Consider the following 16,530-nt stretch of genomic DNA (forward strand, 5'->3'; position numbering starts at 1 on the left):
CAACCTTAACAAGTTTTCACAAAACTGACTTCTGGGCTTGACGCGATGCACTCTCACTGTGCTGGACGGTGATCATTTTCTCAAGAAATCCTGTGAGTTTAGAACCTTTCCCATAAAAAGCTCTGCAGATCTTAGATCCTTATTAGGCGTAGAGCTGGGAGTGCAATGCTGTAACCCTAGAACATGTTTAAATGAATGACGTGTTTGTGATTGCCCATCTAGATCCACATGTAGGATGGGAAGAGATGCTGTGTTGCTCTTCCCATTTTTGCCTTTGTATGGGAACGAGACGTTCTTTCTTCTAAGATGTGTTTTCGGAGTTCTATTTCAAATTGTTTTATCTTTTTCTCGTGTTGTATTTTGTTTTGTGTGATCGGGTAGAATTAGAATGCACTTGTAAGCATAGAAATATGGTGTTGAGCTTAGTTGCATGTTACAATTCAATACAATAACATTTGTAAAGCGCTTTTCTCCCATAGGACTCAACGAGTGTCTCAGATCAATACAGGGTTGCAGGCTGGGTTGTACAGAGGAGATAGTCAGATGTTCATGAATGCCAGACTGAAGAGGTGGGTTTTCAGTTTAGACTTAAATGCTTCCAGGGATGGAGCTGTCCTGATAGGGTGTGGCAGGGAGTTCAAAAGTTTAGGGGCAGCATGACAAAAGGCTCTGTCTCCAAAGGTTTTGAGGTGGACTCTGGGGGTGACCAAGGTGTTACGCCCTTTTGATCTCCCTGGTCATGCCTGCTTAGGGAGTCACTGTGCCAGAACAAGTATGTAGATTGGCACTTGAAGCTTCATTGTGTTCATGTTTGTTTTACATCAGTGAACACTAAGGAATCGCTTGTAGTGTGTGGGTCACTATTTGATTGACTTTCGATCAACTATACTAAAGTCTATTCCCCAATAAAGTTGATCGCTTTGTTGATTGAAGCAGAATCGCTAGATGTATGGGCTACCTTTAGAACAGATACAGCCTCTCAGTGTGCTGTGCTTAAGGCCTATACGCATACTGGTTTTATGTCACCATGAAAGTACAACTGAAGTGACCCAAAATGTAGTAATAACTTGTCAATGTGTCCATAAGAACATGCCTAAGATGTTATCGGCCACGGCTGCTACACAGGGCCGCATTTCTGGAAAAGCCACAAAGGCCCGGGCCTTTGGCGGCTGCAGCCTAAGGTGGCACCTGGACATAAAAGAGGAGTTGCTACATATGAAAGAGGAGGCTGAAAACGGGAAGCAAAAGAAAAAGGGAAACTTATGCCCAAGGGGAGTTGTTCATGTAGGAGAGGGCTACACTGAATGTATGATGCTCATGGAAGAGAGGGCTGCACATGGAATGGGCCGGGCTGCTGCGCATGAAAGGGGAGTCACAACATAGTTTGCGCACAGGAGGACACCGCATGGGCCGCAGGAGGAGAGAGTCTTCAGCTCCGTTCAACTGACTTCAGTTAGACCCACAATCAGGAGGCAAATCAGAAGAACAGATGGCAGGCCGGCATAACCAGGGGTCTTGTGATTATCAGGACCCCATTATCGACACATTTAAATGTTTGGACTTTTACATTCTGAGTCACATCAGGAGTGAATTAATGGTCATTACTGAATTGTTAGAGCCACGTTATGGGGAACAAGCACCGTACAGACACTTTTCTGGGTTATAGCCAAGCAGTATGTACGGTCAAGAGAGGAGGTGGGATGGTGCACAAGCAATTGGCTTACATTGGCCAGGTATGTAAGAGCACAAAGGGATCACTGGTTGGTTACTGATCTGGCAGGATAGATCGTTACATATGGTGGAGGGGGCACTGTACACATGCTAGATTCTCAGATAAGATGCTACTAAACAACTGTACATTAGCAAGAATATATGTCTAATCCAACTGTACACTTGGACATTAAATGCAGACCTGAACTCAGAACTTCCTCTCTGCTCTAAAAGATATGCAACAGCATAACAGGAAAACATTTCTTTTTTACAGCCGATACAAATCCTGCAATAAATCTGCAGCGTGTCTACTTCCTGCTTTCATGGAGGCAGGCATATTGTTAACATCCTGTGTTTATCATTTGGCTCTCTGCTGTGGCAGGCAGCTGACGCAGCTGAGGGATCTAATTACGACTTGTGCTTAGTCCCAGATGAGGGGAGAATCAGGCTAAACTCTCGAAATACATACAGGGTGAAGTTCTCTGTTTTCCTTCTGTCCTGTGCAAGAGTTCAGGTCCACTTTAAAATGACTAGGTCCTGATAGAAATAGGGCAGTTTGGCGACTTTTTAAAATAACGACATGCAGTCTCTGTCATCTTCATACCATGACTTAGGCCCAATTCAAGCATATTTTGATGCAGAAGAACTTGTACCGTTAAAAGCCAAACAAACAATCACCTCCCAATATCCTGTGGTTTTCAGCTGTTGAATGCCATCCGGCAACTGCAAGGTTCAGAACAGTTGCATGGAACATATGAAAAGAACCCGAACCTTCTTCAGTGTGGATTAAAATGATATGCAGCCCTTGTCAAGGTGGTATTTTAGGCTCATCCTGATGGTGCTTTTGGCAATCTGAGGTGAGAGACAGGACAGAGAAAGTGGGAGTTGGGCTTCCTGAAATCCACTATGCCTCAGGCACTTTTCTTGGTTTCCTTGTGGATAATCCTGTCCCAATAGACCTCAGTAGAAGCACCTGTATAATAACTATATGTCAAATATTGATGAACCACCAAGTACATCTGGGATGTAGCTGGAGGTGCTTAGCTTAGGAGATTAATGCCCCCCCCCCCCCCCCCCAATAACAAGCTCCGCAGCTATCTGTGTGACTCAGCCCTATGCGATTCACCTTCACTAATCGATCTGACAAATGTTGTGCCTCCATACTCTGAATGCAAAAATCGATTGAATGATAAGTGAACAGTTGCTGATACTTGTGCGATAGACCGATATCTTGCATCCTGCTCAATCGAGTAAGCTGGCCGACATATCAGCCACACTAGATTCCCTCCCAATACCTTCTCAATTCGATAAAATGATCTAATCGAATGCTTGATCATACTGCAAAATCGCTAGATGTATGGGCACCTTAAAAGAATCCTCAGCCAAACTAAAAACTAAACGCTTTAGTCACCTGGGGCTTCCTCCAGCCCCTTGCAGCTGACTGTCTCACGCAGACAGCGTTCCGCTCTCTGCCTCTGTCCTGGGCTCCCCACACGGTGTAGAGGCCGACCTCGAGGCCGTCCTTACTGCGCCTGCGTGAAGCGCCGCTGTCAATCAAGCCCACGTTGTCCACGGCTTACTACGCAGGCGCAGTTTGCCTGATGATTCCTTTAAGATAAATGCTTACATTGGGATATCATCTTTGATTCTCCTTTAAAGGGGAACTGAAGTACGCGGTATACGGAGGCTGCCATATTTATTTCATTTTAATCAATACCAGTTGCCTGGCAGCGCTGCTGGTCTGTTTCTCTGCAGTAGTATCTGAATAACACCAGAAACAAGCATGCAGCTAGTCTTGTCAGATCTGACTTTAAAGTCTGAAACACCTGATCCTGCTGCATGCTTGTTCAAGGGCTATGGCTAATAGTATTAGAGGCAGAGGATCAGCAGGGCTGCCAGGCAACTGGTATTGCTTAAAAGGAAATAAACATGGCAGCCTCCATATACCTCTCTCTTCAGTTCCCCTTTAAGCCTGAAGTGAGAGCATTCTTGCTGCTTTGGGTTACAGCACTTATGCCTATCTTCTGCCCCTTATTTGCAACATAAGCCTGTTTGTTGTATCCTTCAGCGATAGTCTGAGATCCTCATTAGGTGTGAGACAGGAGACGTTGAATGTTTTTGCCATCTGACACATCTTGCTTTAAAACCATCGCTGAGCAAGAGAGCATTGTGAGGGATTTACAAGTCTCTTAAGGGCTGTACGTCATTCCTGCATGGAAGTGCTGTAACTGTATCTTGTACTGGGTTGTGCCTGCCTGCTTTGCTTTAATACTACTGATAAATACAGGTCTAAAGTAAGTTTATGTGAAGTCCTTGTGTTCTTTAAAGGTTAGACTTGATCTTGGCTTTCTATATACAGTATTTATTACAGAGGGGCAGTACTGAAAGGGCTAGGAACCATTCTTAACTGTTAGTAAGTGTACCACATATGTCCAATGTCACTGTTTAGAATAAGGAAACTAGTATTTTTGGTCTGAGTGGATTGTTGCTTTAGGGCAGGGGTCCACAAATGTTTTGGGTCAAGGGCCAGGTCAACATACTTCAGACTGCTGGGGGCCGGAGTTTACATAAAAAGATGTAGAAGTCTTTGTGGGCCAGACAGTGAAGCATACCCAGGTGACAACCTGCAGTCCAATTGGATAGCATTGTCTCCTGATGTGGAATTTGATTGGAAATCAACAAAATTACTGCTTTCTGGCTTCCATGTGGATGGGTGGTATCAGCACTGCTATTCTGTATGCAGGCCACCAATATTTAAAAATGAAGCTGACCTGTGGGGGGCCAATAAAAAAAGCCTCAGGGGGCTGCATTTGGCCCGCGGGCCTTAGTTTGTGGACCACTGCTTTAGGTAACTCTCGATATATCCCAATAAAACTCAGCACAAGCAGGGTAGCAGACAAACTTCACTGTGGGATGTACAACTATCTTTAGCAAGCAGAATCCTGCAGCCTGCAGTGCTCACAAAGACAAGGTGACCATCACCAGGGGCAAAAGCACTGATGAGTATGCAGGTAGGTACTCCACAAACCTTTATACTTTTATTTGTGTTGTTACAATAAACACAACATGGGTCCGGCTCAACAGGGACCCATTCAGTTAGTAAAAGCCCTGAAACACTAACAGTGCTTTCAAAAACCTTGAGATGCCCACTTTCTAGTCAGTTCCCGACTGGTTTCGGCTTTTGCCGTCAAGGGTCGCTCCCCTGAGGATGGCAAAAGCTGAAGACCTGCTTTTATTAAAAGAACTGCAAATACCCCCCCCCCCCTAAAAGGGCGCTAGGGCTCGGCCATTCTCAGCGTGCGTACACGACCATGATCATGCGCGGGCTCAGGCAACACGCGTACACACCCGCCCCCCTGCACCCATCCTCCTGTTCTTTCCCAAGTCCACCCCCTTGCTGTGCATGCGCGCTGGACAAAATGCATGGACACTGGAGGACACAGAGAAATTATTATATGTTTATACTTTTATTCGTGTTGTTACAATAAAGATTTGTGGAGTACTTACCGCTAGGGAGGGATCAGGAGGGAGCCAGAGGCTTCCCCCTCCCAAGGTAAGTACCTCCCAGGGGCACTGTTTAAATTTAGTCTCTTTAACGTTCCTCCTTAATGACACATATCAGCTGTGTAGAAGAAAAGAATTGGTGTTAGGAGCTATTTTTTTATTTTATTTTTTTCTTATACACAAGCTCTATGGAGAAATGTATGTTGTCCATAATAAATAACTGATGGTGGAGATAATTGAGCATAAAGTCTACAGTACTTATAATTAAAGTAAAAAAAAAAACAAAACAAAAAAATAAACCCTAAACTTCCTGGAAACCAATAGTAACGGTGTCTCAGAATGCTCCAGAATTATTTTCTCATTTTTGTGCATGCCACTGGATCAGGGCTTACCCAGAAGTCTGCACATATCAGGATGCAGCATTTTCCGCCATGGTGGATCCCCTCCCCTCCACTGCAATGTGCTGTGATCCCAGTAGTGATGGGGTGCAATGCTCTGTGATCCCAGTAGTGGTGGGTCTGGGGTGCAACTTGCTCTGTGATCCCAGTAGTGATGGGGTGCAGTGCTCTGTGATCCCAGTAGTGATGGGGTGCAATGCTCTGTGATCCCAGTAGTGATGGGGTGCAATGCTCTGTGTTCCCAGTAGTGATGGGGTGCAATGCTCTGTGATCCCAGTAGTGACGAGGTGCGATGCTCTGTGATCCCAGTAGTGATGGGGTGCAATGCTCTGTGATCCCAGTAGTGATGGGGTGCAATGCTCTGTGATCCCAGTAGTGACGGGGTGCAATGCTCTGTGATCCCAGTAGTGATAGGGTGCAATGCTCTGTGATCCCAGTAGTGATGGGGTGCAATGCTCTGTGATCCCAGTAGTGACTGGATGCAATGCTCTGTGATCCCAGTAGTGACGGGGTGCAATGCTCTGTGATCCCAGTAGTGATGGGGTGCAATGCTCTGTGATCCCAGTAGTGACGAGGTGCGATGCTCTGTGATCCCAGTAGTGATGGGGTGCAATGCTCTGTGATCCCAGTAGTGATGGGGTGCAATGCTCTGTGATCCCAGTAGTGGCGGGGTGCAATGCTCTGTGATCCCAGTAGTGATAGGGTGCAATGCTCTGTGATCCCAGTAGTGATGGGTTGCAATGCTCTGTGATCCCAGTAGTGGTGGGGTGCAACTTGCTCTGTGATCCCAGTAGTGATGGGGTGCAATGCTCTGTGATCCCAGTAGTGACGGGGTGCAATGCTCTGTGATCCCAGTAGTGATAGGGTGCAATGCTCTGTGATCCCAGTAGTGATGGGTTGCAATGCTCTGTGATCCCAGTAGTGGTGGGGTGCAACTTGCTCTGTGATCCCAGTAGTGATGGGGTGCAATGCTCTGTGATCCCAGTAGTGATGGGGTGCAACTTGCTCTGTGATCCCAGTAGTGATGGGGTGCAGAGCTCTGTGATCCCAGTAGTGATGGGGTGCAATGCTCTGTGATCCCAGTAGTGGTGGGGTGCAATGCTCCTGTGATCCCAGTAGTGATGGAGTGCAATGCTCTGTGATCCCAGTAGTGGTGGGGTGCAATTTGCTCTGTGATCCCAGTAGTGATGGGGTGCAATGCTCTGTGATCCCAGTAGTGATAGGGTGCAATGCTCTGTGATCCCAGTAGTGATAGGGTGCAATTTTCTGTGATCCCAGTAGTGATGGGGTGCAATGCTCTGTGATCCCAGTAGTGATGGGGTGCAATGCGCTGTGATCCCAGTAGTGGTGGGGTGCAATTTGCTCTGTGATCCCAGTAGTGATGGGGTGCAATGCTCTGTGATCCCAGTAGTGATGGGGTGTAATGCGCTGTGATCCCAGTAGTGGTGGGGTGCAATTTGCTCTGTGATCCCAATAGTGATGGGGTGCAATGCTCTGTGATCCCAGTAGTGATGGGGTGCAATGCTCTGTGATCCCAGTAGTGATGGGGTGCAATGCTCTGTGATCCCAGTAGTGATGAGGTGCAACTTGCTCTGTGATCCCAGTGGTGATGGGGTGCAATGTGCTGTGATCCCAGTAGTGATAGGATGCAATGCTCTGTGATCCCAGTAGTGATAGGATGCAATGCTCTGTGATCCCAGTAGTGATGGGGTGCAATGCTCTGTGATCCCAGTAGTGATGGGGTGCAATGCTCTGTGATCCCAGTAGTGATGCGGTGCAATGCTCTGTGATCCCAGTAGTGATGGGGTGCAACTTGCTCTGTGATCCCAGTAGTAACTGGGTGCAATGCTATGTGATCCCAGTAGTGATGGGGTGCAATGCTCTGTGATCCCAGCAGTGATGGGGTGCAACTTGCTCTGTGATCCCAGTAGTGACTAGGTGCAATGCTCTGTGATCCCAGTAGTGATGGGGTGCAATGCTCTGTGATCCCAGTAGTGACTAGGTGCAATGCTCTGTGATCCCAGTAGTGATGGGGTGCAATGCGCTGTGATCCCAGTAGTGATGGGGTGCAATGCTCTGTGATCCCAGTAGTGATGGGGTGCAATGCTCTGTGATCCCAGTAGTGATGGGGTGCAATGCTCTGTGATCCCAGTAGTGATGGGGTGCAATGCGCTGTGATCCCAGTGGTGATGGGGTGCAATGCTCTGTGATCCCAGTAGTGACTGGGTGCAATGCTCTGTGATCCCAGTAGTGATGGGGTGCAATGCTCTGTGATCCCAGTGGTGATGGGGTGCAATGCGCTGTGATCCCAGTGGTGATGGGGTGCAATGCTCTGTGATCCCAGTAGTGACTGGGTGCAATGCTCTGTGATCCCAGTAGTGATGGGGTGCAATTCTCTGTGATCCCAGTAGTGATGGGGTGCAACTTGCTCTGTGATCCCAGTAGTGACTGGGTGCAATGCTCTGTGATCCCAGTAGTGATGGGGTGCAACTTTCTCTGTGATCCCAGTAGTGATGGGGTGCAATGCTCTGTGATCCCAGTAGTGATGGGGTGCAATGCTCTGTGATCCCAGTAGTGATGGGGTGCAACTTGCTCTGTGATCCCAGTAGTGATGGGGTGCAATGCTCTGTGATCCCAGTAGTGATGGGGTGCAATGCTCCTGTGATCCCAGTAGTGATGGGGTGCAATGCTCCTGTGATCCCAGTAGTGATGGGGTGCAATGCTCTGTGATCCCAGTAGTGATGGGGTGCAATGCTCTGTGATCCCAGTAGTGATGGGGTGCAATGCTCTGTGATCCCAGTAGTGATGGGGTGCAATGCTCTGTGATCCCAGTAGTGATGGGGTGCAATGCTCTGTGATTCCAGTAGTGATGGGGTGCAATGCTCTGTGATCCCAGTAGTGATGGGGTGCAATGCTCTGTGATCCCAGTAGTGATGGGGTGCAATGCTCTGTGATCCCAGTAGTGATTAACCTTTGATGAATACATTACATTTTGCACATTCCTATAACCCCCATATACTGATCTCCATGTCAGAGAAGCTGGGGTTACTTGTCTCCATGCATTATATGTATTATAAGCACTCCAGACAGCAGAGTAGCTTTATTTATTCAGCTTTACATTCATAGTTGAACGCTATTGAACCCTCTCATTCATTAGCAGCCTATCCGCCTGCTGTGCTGCCTCGTGTCCTCTTCTGTAAACCTCCCACACCCCGGCCATGTTTGTTCTTCTCATCTTCATGATCTCCCAACATCTGGCATTCATAAGATTGGGCAGCAATAGGGAGATAACAATATCTGTATGTCAGGAATGGCATTGCAATAAAAATACATGCTGGGAAATGGCTAAAAGCACAAACTGGTTTTACTGGAGTTAAGATCCTCTAAAAATAGCCTTTACTATTGACAAGGATATACTGTATTGGAAATACTCTTGTTGTACATAAATAAAAGTAATAGTCACTATTCAATTAAATCTGTGAATCATGGCCTGATGCACGTTTTTGTGGCTCAAAGGAATAAGCGTTCCTCATTCCGAGGCCATACACGGCCCTGACTTGCCAATGCATTGAACAAGTATCAAGTCTTATTCCGCTGAAACCCCCATTTGTGTTTTTTTTTCATTGCTATGTATAAATTTTAAGCAGACCTGTTCTCTTGAACAGCACACAATGAAAAGTTTTTATTCCACATATAGCTGAATAAATTCCTTTCTCTGTGTTTCTTTCGGCAGATCAACCTGTCTAATTAGTGCTGATCGGCAACCATGAATAGACTGCAGGAGAGCTTTGTAAAGGAATCTCCATTGAGAAAACACTAAGGCTTAACCCTTTAAGTACCTTCTGCAAATCTGGAATGAAGGAAGGGATTTACTGTGCCCACAGTGTGTGTGTGTCTGTGTCACAAGAAAGTCATGTGCCCACCTTATTTTGTCCGGGCAGCAGGAGCACTGTGCCTTTAGAATGCTTTAGAATCCTTAACTTTAAAGAGACACTGAAGCGAAAAAAAAAATTATGATATTATGACTTGTATGTGTAGCACAGCTAAGAAATAAAACATTAAGATCAGATACATAAGTGTAATTGTTTGCAGTACAGGAAGAGTGAAGAAACTCTAGTTGTTATCTCTATGCAAAAAAGCCATTAATCTCTACAACTTTCAAAGTCATGGAGAGGGCTGTCTTCTGACTTTATTATCTCAACTGTAAGTGAACAGTTTTCTTTTTCTCTGCCAGAGGAGAGGTCATTAGATTACAGACTGCTCTGAAAGAATCATTTTGAATGCAGAGTGTTGTGTAATCTGCACATATTAGAGAATGATGCAATGTTAGAAAACACACTATATACCTGAAAATAAAAATATGAGAATATTTTCTTTGCTGCTAATCTTCTAGTAATTATTCATAGTACACAACCAATTTATTATATCATATATTTTTTTCGCTTCAGTGTCTCTTTAAATCAGTTTTCAGTGAAGTGTGAGTTAAAGAAGTCCCGAGTGTAACAGCATCAGCAGCTGTGCAGTTTTTAGGTATTTCAAGTGCAAACCTTGTATACCGCTTTCTTCTAATAGACCATTCACTTTCCGTAGATGCTACCATTCATGGTACAGCTGTGCGTTCTCGCGTGATGTGGCCGGAAACATTTTATCACACAGCGTAGGTGATTTTGCGTCGGGTTCTGTCTGGCACCGAACATCTGGAACGCATGCATGAAATGGCATTCATTTATGCAGTGTATAGTGTGAGTAAGCCCTCAGGTTGTTATCTTTTGGTTGTGATGGAACTCTGTGCAATGACTGCAGTGACAGCAGTGTCATTCAGGTCAGTGGTTTTTCAGCGCTATAGAAAGCCACTTTTGGAAAGGATTCCCAGTTCTCTGTAAAACACAATGAAAGCTGTTGTGTTTGATTCAGCATGTCATATTCACTAATTCACCTCAGTCTATCTGACAGAGCGCCAGAGCCAGTATAAAAGGACTGTGTGCCAATCAACAAGCGCTCTCTCAATGACCCGCACAGGAATCAAACAGAAATTGTTTGCGACTAATCTGTTATTTTCTTGAGTAACTAATTTTGCAACTAGTAAACATCCTATGTATTGAATGTTGAGTTCTGAGGCAACACCCGATGGCATTGGTGTTTGTACGTTTTAGTTTTTGTTTTTAAAAAGACAAAGTGAGAGGAATATGAAGGCTACCATATTTATTTCCTTTTAAACAATACCAGTTGCCTGGCCATCCTTGCTGATCTTTTTGGCTGCAGTAGTGTCTGAATGACACCAAAAACAAGCATGCAGCTAATCTTGTCAGATCTGACAGTAATGTCAAACGCCTGATCTGCTGCATGCTTGTTCAGGGTCTATGGCTAATAGTATTAGAGGCAGAGGATCAGCAAGGTTGCTAGGCATCTGATATAGCTTAAAATGAAACAAATATGGCAGCCTCCAAATATGGAAGCCTATGGGAAAGCAGACATTGCATATCTGTATATAGTAAAAAAAAACAGAAAAAAGGCACTTATTATTCACTGCATGGAAGGCAAACCTTTTTTACATACTGGGGATGCTTTCAATTGTTTTATGTACCTTAAAGGGTACCAAAGATGAGTGATATGGAAGCTGACATGGTTATTTCCTGAACCTTAAACAAGTATGCAGTTCCGGTGCTCTGACTCAACCTTAACTGAATTATTCATATGCTTGTTTCAGGGTTTTGACTCGGGCACTACGGATGCCAGAAGATCAGCAGAACTGTCAGGCAAACTGGCATTGTTTCAAAGGAAATGATTATGGCAGTCGCCATATTGCTCTCACCCTCGAGTTCACTTTAAGGATGGTACATGCAATGCAATTTCCCATTAGATTGAGTGGTCAAATCGATAACTTCAGACTTGTCCAGTCTGCTCCTGATTGCGTATGGGAACAATTTTCAGATCAGTACTGCGCAAAATCGGTTCCATTCTCGATAGGGTTCAGATCAGACTTGCCGTAATTCTGACAGGAAATTGCATCATGTGTACCAGGCATAAGAGCAGTTACCCAAATTTTTGTTTAGGGATTTTAATCCCACTTTAAATTCGTTTGACGTCTCTGATTTCTGAATTTGGTCACAGGAAGGGTTTGCGATGTTTGCATTAGTCTTCCTAATGTGTAAAAATGACTTGGTTCTCATGCCATATTTGTCCCGCTTCCACTTTTTACAGTACTGGTTTGAGAATGAAAAAAAACCTGAAAAAAATTAAGGTGCAAGAATTTCTACTCCTATGCGGCTTCCTCAAGCCCCATGTACCTCTTGGGCAGCTTTGTTCCTTCAATGGCTGGCTAATACATTTGCCAGTTGTCCCCACTCTCTACTGCACATGCGTGACCTGATCACACTTCCTTAGCTGGGAGTGTACTGCACTTTAAGCACGAAATATAATTGGTTGAAAAGGGCCAGGAGGATAAATACTCTCCACATGTGAGGCCCTGGGTTGGAGGCAATAAACGGTTTTATCACTCTATGAAAAAGAGGAAGACCTTTAGCAACCTGTTATTTATTACCTATAAGTGCTATTTAAGATTGCAGCTAGTGAAATGTGATAGTTCTTTGCCCTAAACAGATTATATAAAGAAAAAATAAGGTGGTCTACATTTCTTCTCCCTTACACTGGGGAATGTAAAGAGACCACTGGGACCCACAGCAGCGCTTTGAATTGGCCGGTAATTCCAGAAGTGCCAGGCTAATGAGAATCACTCAGGGTGATTCCACAAGAGCAATCGAGATTTCCACCAATTGCTATTGCAGGTCTTGCAGTATGTTTGCAATTTTCCCAAACTGATCACAATCACGGCAATAACGGTCAAATCACATTTGCTCCAGGAAAACCTTACGGACTGTAATAAATGGTGATGGAGAGCTGTAATGCTTGGTTCACACGGAAAAAATCAATCTGGCAGGTAAATCTAACAAAAAATTGTATCAAAGTGTCAATCTTAATTTCGATCGATTTTCAGATCGATTTCCGTTCACTTCCATGGAAATCGATCGGAACATCGATCAAAATTAAGATCGGACATGTTGGAAAAAATCGATCTGGCAGGTAAATCTAACAGAGAATTGTATTGTATGTACCTAGCATTAGATACTTTTGTTGCTTGCTTTAGGCTAGTTACACACCAGGACGTTGCGTTTAGGGGACTTTATAGGGCACACAACGTGCCCCTAACGCAACGCCTGGTGCTCTCTGGTGTGGACGTCGGAGTGAGCCGCGTTGTGCAGCTCACTCTGGCGTCCGTGATGCGTACTCTTGGACGCATGCGGCATCACGTGGTCCCGCCCGGCCAATCGCCGCACAGAGCGGCCGCTCCAGGAAGTAAACGCTGCACGTCACTGAGTGCAGTGAATATTAATTAGCCATGTGCCCGGCCGCTCTCCCCTCCTCGCCAACATGACTGTGCATGTGCAAACAGTCTAACGCGGCTTAGCTGCGCAGAACGCACAGCATGCAGCACTTTGCTGCGTTACAATGTAACGCAATGTGGGCAGTGTGAACAGCTCACTTGTGTTACATTGCTGTGCGTTGGGGGAGCGTTACAGGCTGCACTAACATGCGCATGTAACGTCCCTGTGTGCAAGAAGCCTCATTTGTACATGCATGCTTTCCTTTATTTTGTTTTTGAGAACGTTTTTTTGTATTGCCGCTAATCCCGGGTTTTTACACTGCCGCCTATGGCATTGCCCTTTTTACCAGGGCGCCACTGTACTGCTTTGGTATAGAAAGAGCAGCAGCCCAGAACAGGCCACGGGAGGCAGATGGTGACGCTTTATCATCTGCCTTCTGTTTTGTGTTAAACCGCTACATCACAGCTTGTGTTTATAAAGTAGCATCTTCAACCTATTTCCTGAATCCCTTATGAATTGCTTTAAATCCAGGCTTTCTAGAACCTCGCCACGTCCAAAACCTAAGGGAACTTGGGAGCTTGCAGTGGTGAGCAAAGGCCAGCGGTTCACTTTGTGTTCAGCTGGGATTCTGCACTTACACAAACAGTGTGAAATGATAACAATATCACTCTTTCCCTGGAGCACAAAAACTTTAAAAGCAAGCTGCAGGATGTTTAAAACATGTGGGAAAGCAAACGAGGAGGACATTACATCAGCGGCCCAGAGCATGCACTGCTGGACTAAACAAATCCATTTCCTGCCCCAGGTCACTGCCTCTATGAAAGGAAAAGATTGACCAGGACAATGCATGTTCTGGACACAACCGCCATCAATGATGTTTACATTTTTTAGGTGCCAGCATTACTTTATAAATGTTTTTCTGATGATAACAGAAGTATTGCTGGAAATGGCAACACTGCAACAAGTAGCGACGGCTGTCATTTGTAATCCAGGCCAAGGAGTTACCTCCACATAGGTAGAGTGTACCCGGGGCTAATAGGGAGTAGGAAAAGACCTACTTACCTAAGGGGGAAACCTCTGGATCCTACAGGGGCTTCCCACGGTGTACGTATTGTCCCACCGCCGGTGAGCTGGGCACTGGGTTAGCCAATTGACAGCTCACCCTGCTGCCGCTCAAATCCCTGGCGGCATTAAAGGATACCAAATGTGTACTAACCTAAAGAAATGGGGGGGAGGAGGAGCCGTCACAGGGCGGAGCTACCATAGGAAAAAATGGGCAATTGCCCCAGGGTCCCAGAGCCTGTAGGGGCCCCCATGGTGTCCCTCCCCATCTTAACTGTTGCTCCCCAGGGACTCTGCAGAGTCTGTTATGGCCCATACTCACGCTCTACAATTGTCGCCGCAACACGCGGCGCGCGCGTGTTGTGGCTACAGGTCGCCCATGAGTATGAGACGCAACACGGGCGCGCACCCCGAACCGTCGCTCGTCGCTGCTGTCGCCAGGCGATTGGCGCAGTCAATCGCCTAGCGACAGTTGCCGCCGCAGCGGTCGCTAGTCCGCATGTGTATGCGGACTAGCGACAGCAACCTGATAGCCAGAGAACTGAGTTTCCGGCTGGGGGGAGGAACGTCGGCGACAGCTTCCGTCGCACAGCTGATCCCTCTTCCACATGTGTATGCGGAGGGACCTGGCGACGAGCTGTCGCCGGCCTGTCACGCACAAGCTCACGTGTGCTGGCGACAGGCCACAAATGTAGCCCGTGAGTATGGGCCATTAAGTTGGGAGGTGATTGGGGGAGGGTCAGCAGCCAGCTCAGGGGCCCAGGAGGGAAATTTGGCTGCAACAAAGGGCTTCTAATGGCGCTTTTTGGTCGAGGGGTGTCTGTTTGGGGGGGGCCCAGGCTAATTTTGCCCTGGGGCCCAATTGTTACTTGAACCGGCCCTGAGCAGTCATATACTGTTACCTGTCCTAATGCCCCCTCCATTCTCCTCTCTGCCCCCGCAGTCTAATGCCGATTCGGCAGCCTCGTCCGGGTCGCCAGAGTTGGACAGTACTAAGCTGGCCAGGCTGTGCGCGTCCTACAGTGCGCGGCCATGGCCAGGACTGTACTGCACATGCGTCTTCCGTCAATCGCATGATGTAGTGACATCACACATGCGTAGCGCACTCCCAGCCTGCACCTGCGCTTGTATTGCCAGACTACGGTGACCCAGAAGAGGCTGCCTGGGGGGGCATCTAGATAGTTTGCGGGTGCAGAGAGGAAAACCATTTCTCTAGGTTATTTCACATCTTGGTATCCTTTAAATACTATTCACCCGCCAATCATCGCAATTTGGAGTAAGATGTAATCCAAGGTCTGGCAATTGCCAGATTCCTGAATTACAAATGACCCTTGTGTGGAGAGCGTAGCATGGCACTAGTGCTATGGCGACGCACAGCTGTGGTGCTCGGCACCAGGCGCCACAATAACCTGCTCTGTTTCCACGTCGCCCTCCGTTCCCCCCCATTGTCAAGTGTGCCAACTCATGGGGCCCACACTCCTTTTTGTGCTCTAGCACCTCCAGCGTACTGCGAGGCGTGGCCATACTCAGGGCATCACATTACAAATAACTATTCTTCCATAGGAAACAATCGGCTACAGACTTGCATAGGAATAGGTCAGCTGGAAAATAAGCAGCTAGCTGATTGGTTGCTGTAGGGCAATTGGATTCTTCTTGTGTGATCACCTGTGGAGTCTAGTGGGCTTCTTCCACATACTTGAGGAAAGCTAAAAGCATTTGTTCTGGGCATTTTCAGCTGTCACTTATCCAACAACACTTCAGGTTCTCTTTAGGGCCCATTCACATTGGGAATCTCAAAACTTGCGCTGGGGATTTGTTTTTGACTGTATGATTTTGAGATTTTTGAGCGATTCACGCTTGTATAACATTGCAAACACGATTGCTTGCAATTCATGGTTTTTTTAACATTGCAATCGTGATTGCTGAAAAATTGTAAAAGAGCGCTGCATGCACGGTTTGGGTTTACAGTGAATCGCCAGTGATTGCGGCAGTGAGGTCACTGCCATATACTTTTAATTAGAAAATAACGTTCAAGGGAATACAAGGGGGGAGGCGTCTGCCGCAATAAAGTCTTATTTATAAAAATGCAAAATTTAGCTTGATTCAACAGTCAAGAAGTAGAAATATTTAATTAAAAAAACCCTTTTAATTACACTAGCGCATTTAAAAGCACTAGCGATTGTCTGCGATCAGCCGCTAATTGTCCCCAGTGCAAATAGGCCCTAAAAGTCATTTTAACATAAGTCTCTTGTGTAGCAGAGCTGCCTGTTCTGCTCTCACCAGTCCCTTGTACAGTCCCTTCACACCTGAGCTGGCAGGTGTACAGAGAAAGTCTGTCTACTGCCTAGCTTTGTTCTTTCAGCAGAATAAACATGCCTGCTCCCTTTGTAACTCTGAACTTTACTGCCACATCACTTTCCATTGTTGGGCTGCCCCGAGACTGAGGCCATTCCGAGACATTGCTGCCTTCATGT

General features: G+C 46.3%; 1 protein-coding gene across 3 annotated transcripts in view; it reads left to right on the forward strand.

Moving 5' to 3' along the window:
- The window catches only part of SORBS1 (sorbin and SH3 domain containing 1), a 351,749-nt gene that overhangs the window by 18,205 nt on the left and 317,014 nt on the right, over positions 1-16,530 (forward strand). The gene's annotated exons all lie outside the window — the stretch shown is intronic.

The sequence above is a fragment of the Hyperolius riggenbachi genome, chromosome 10 (assembly GCF_040937935.1).
Source record: "Hyperolius riggenbachi isolate aHypRig1 chromosome 10, aHypRig1.pri, whole genome shotgun sequence".
In the NCBI taxonomy this organism is placed as follows: domain Eukaryota; kingdom Metazoa; phylum Chordata; class Amphibia; order Anura; family Hyperoliidae; genus Hyperolius; species Hyperolius riggenbachi.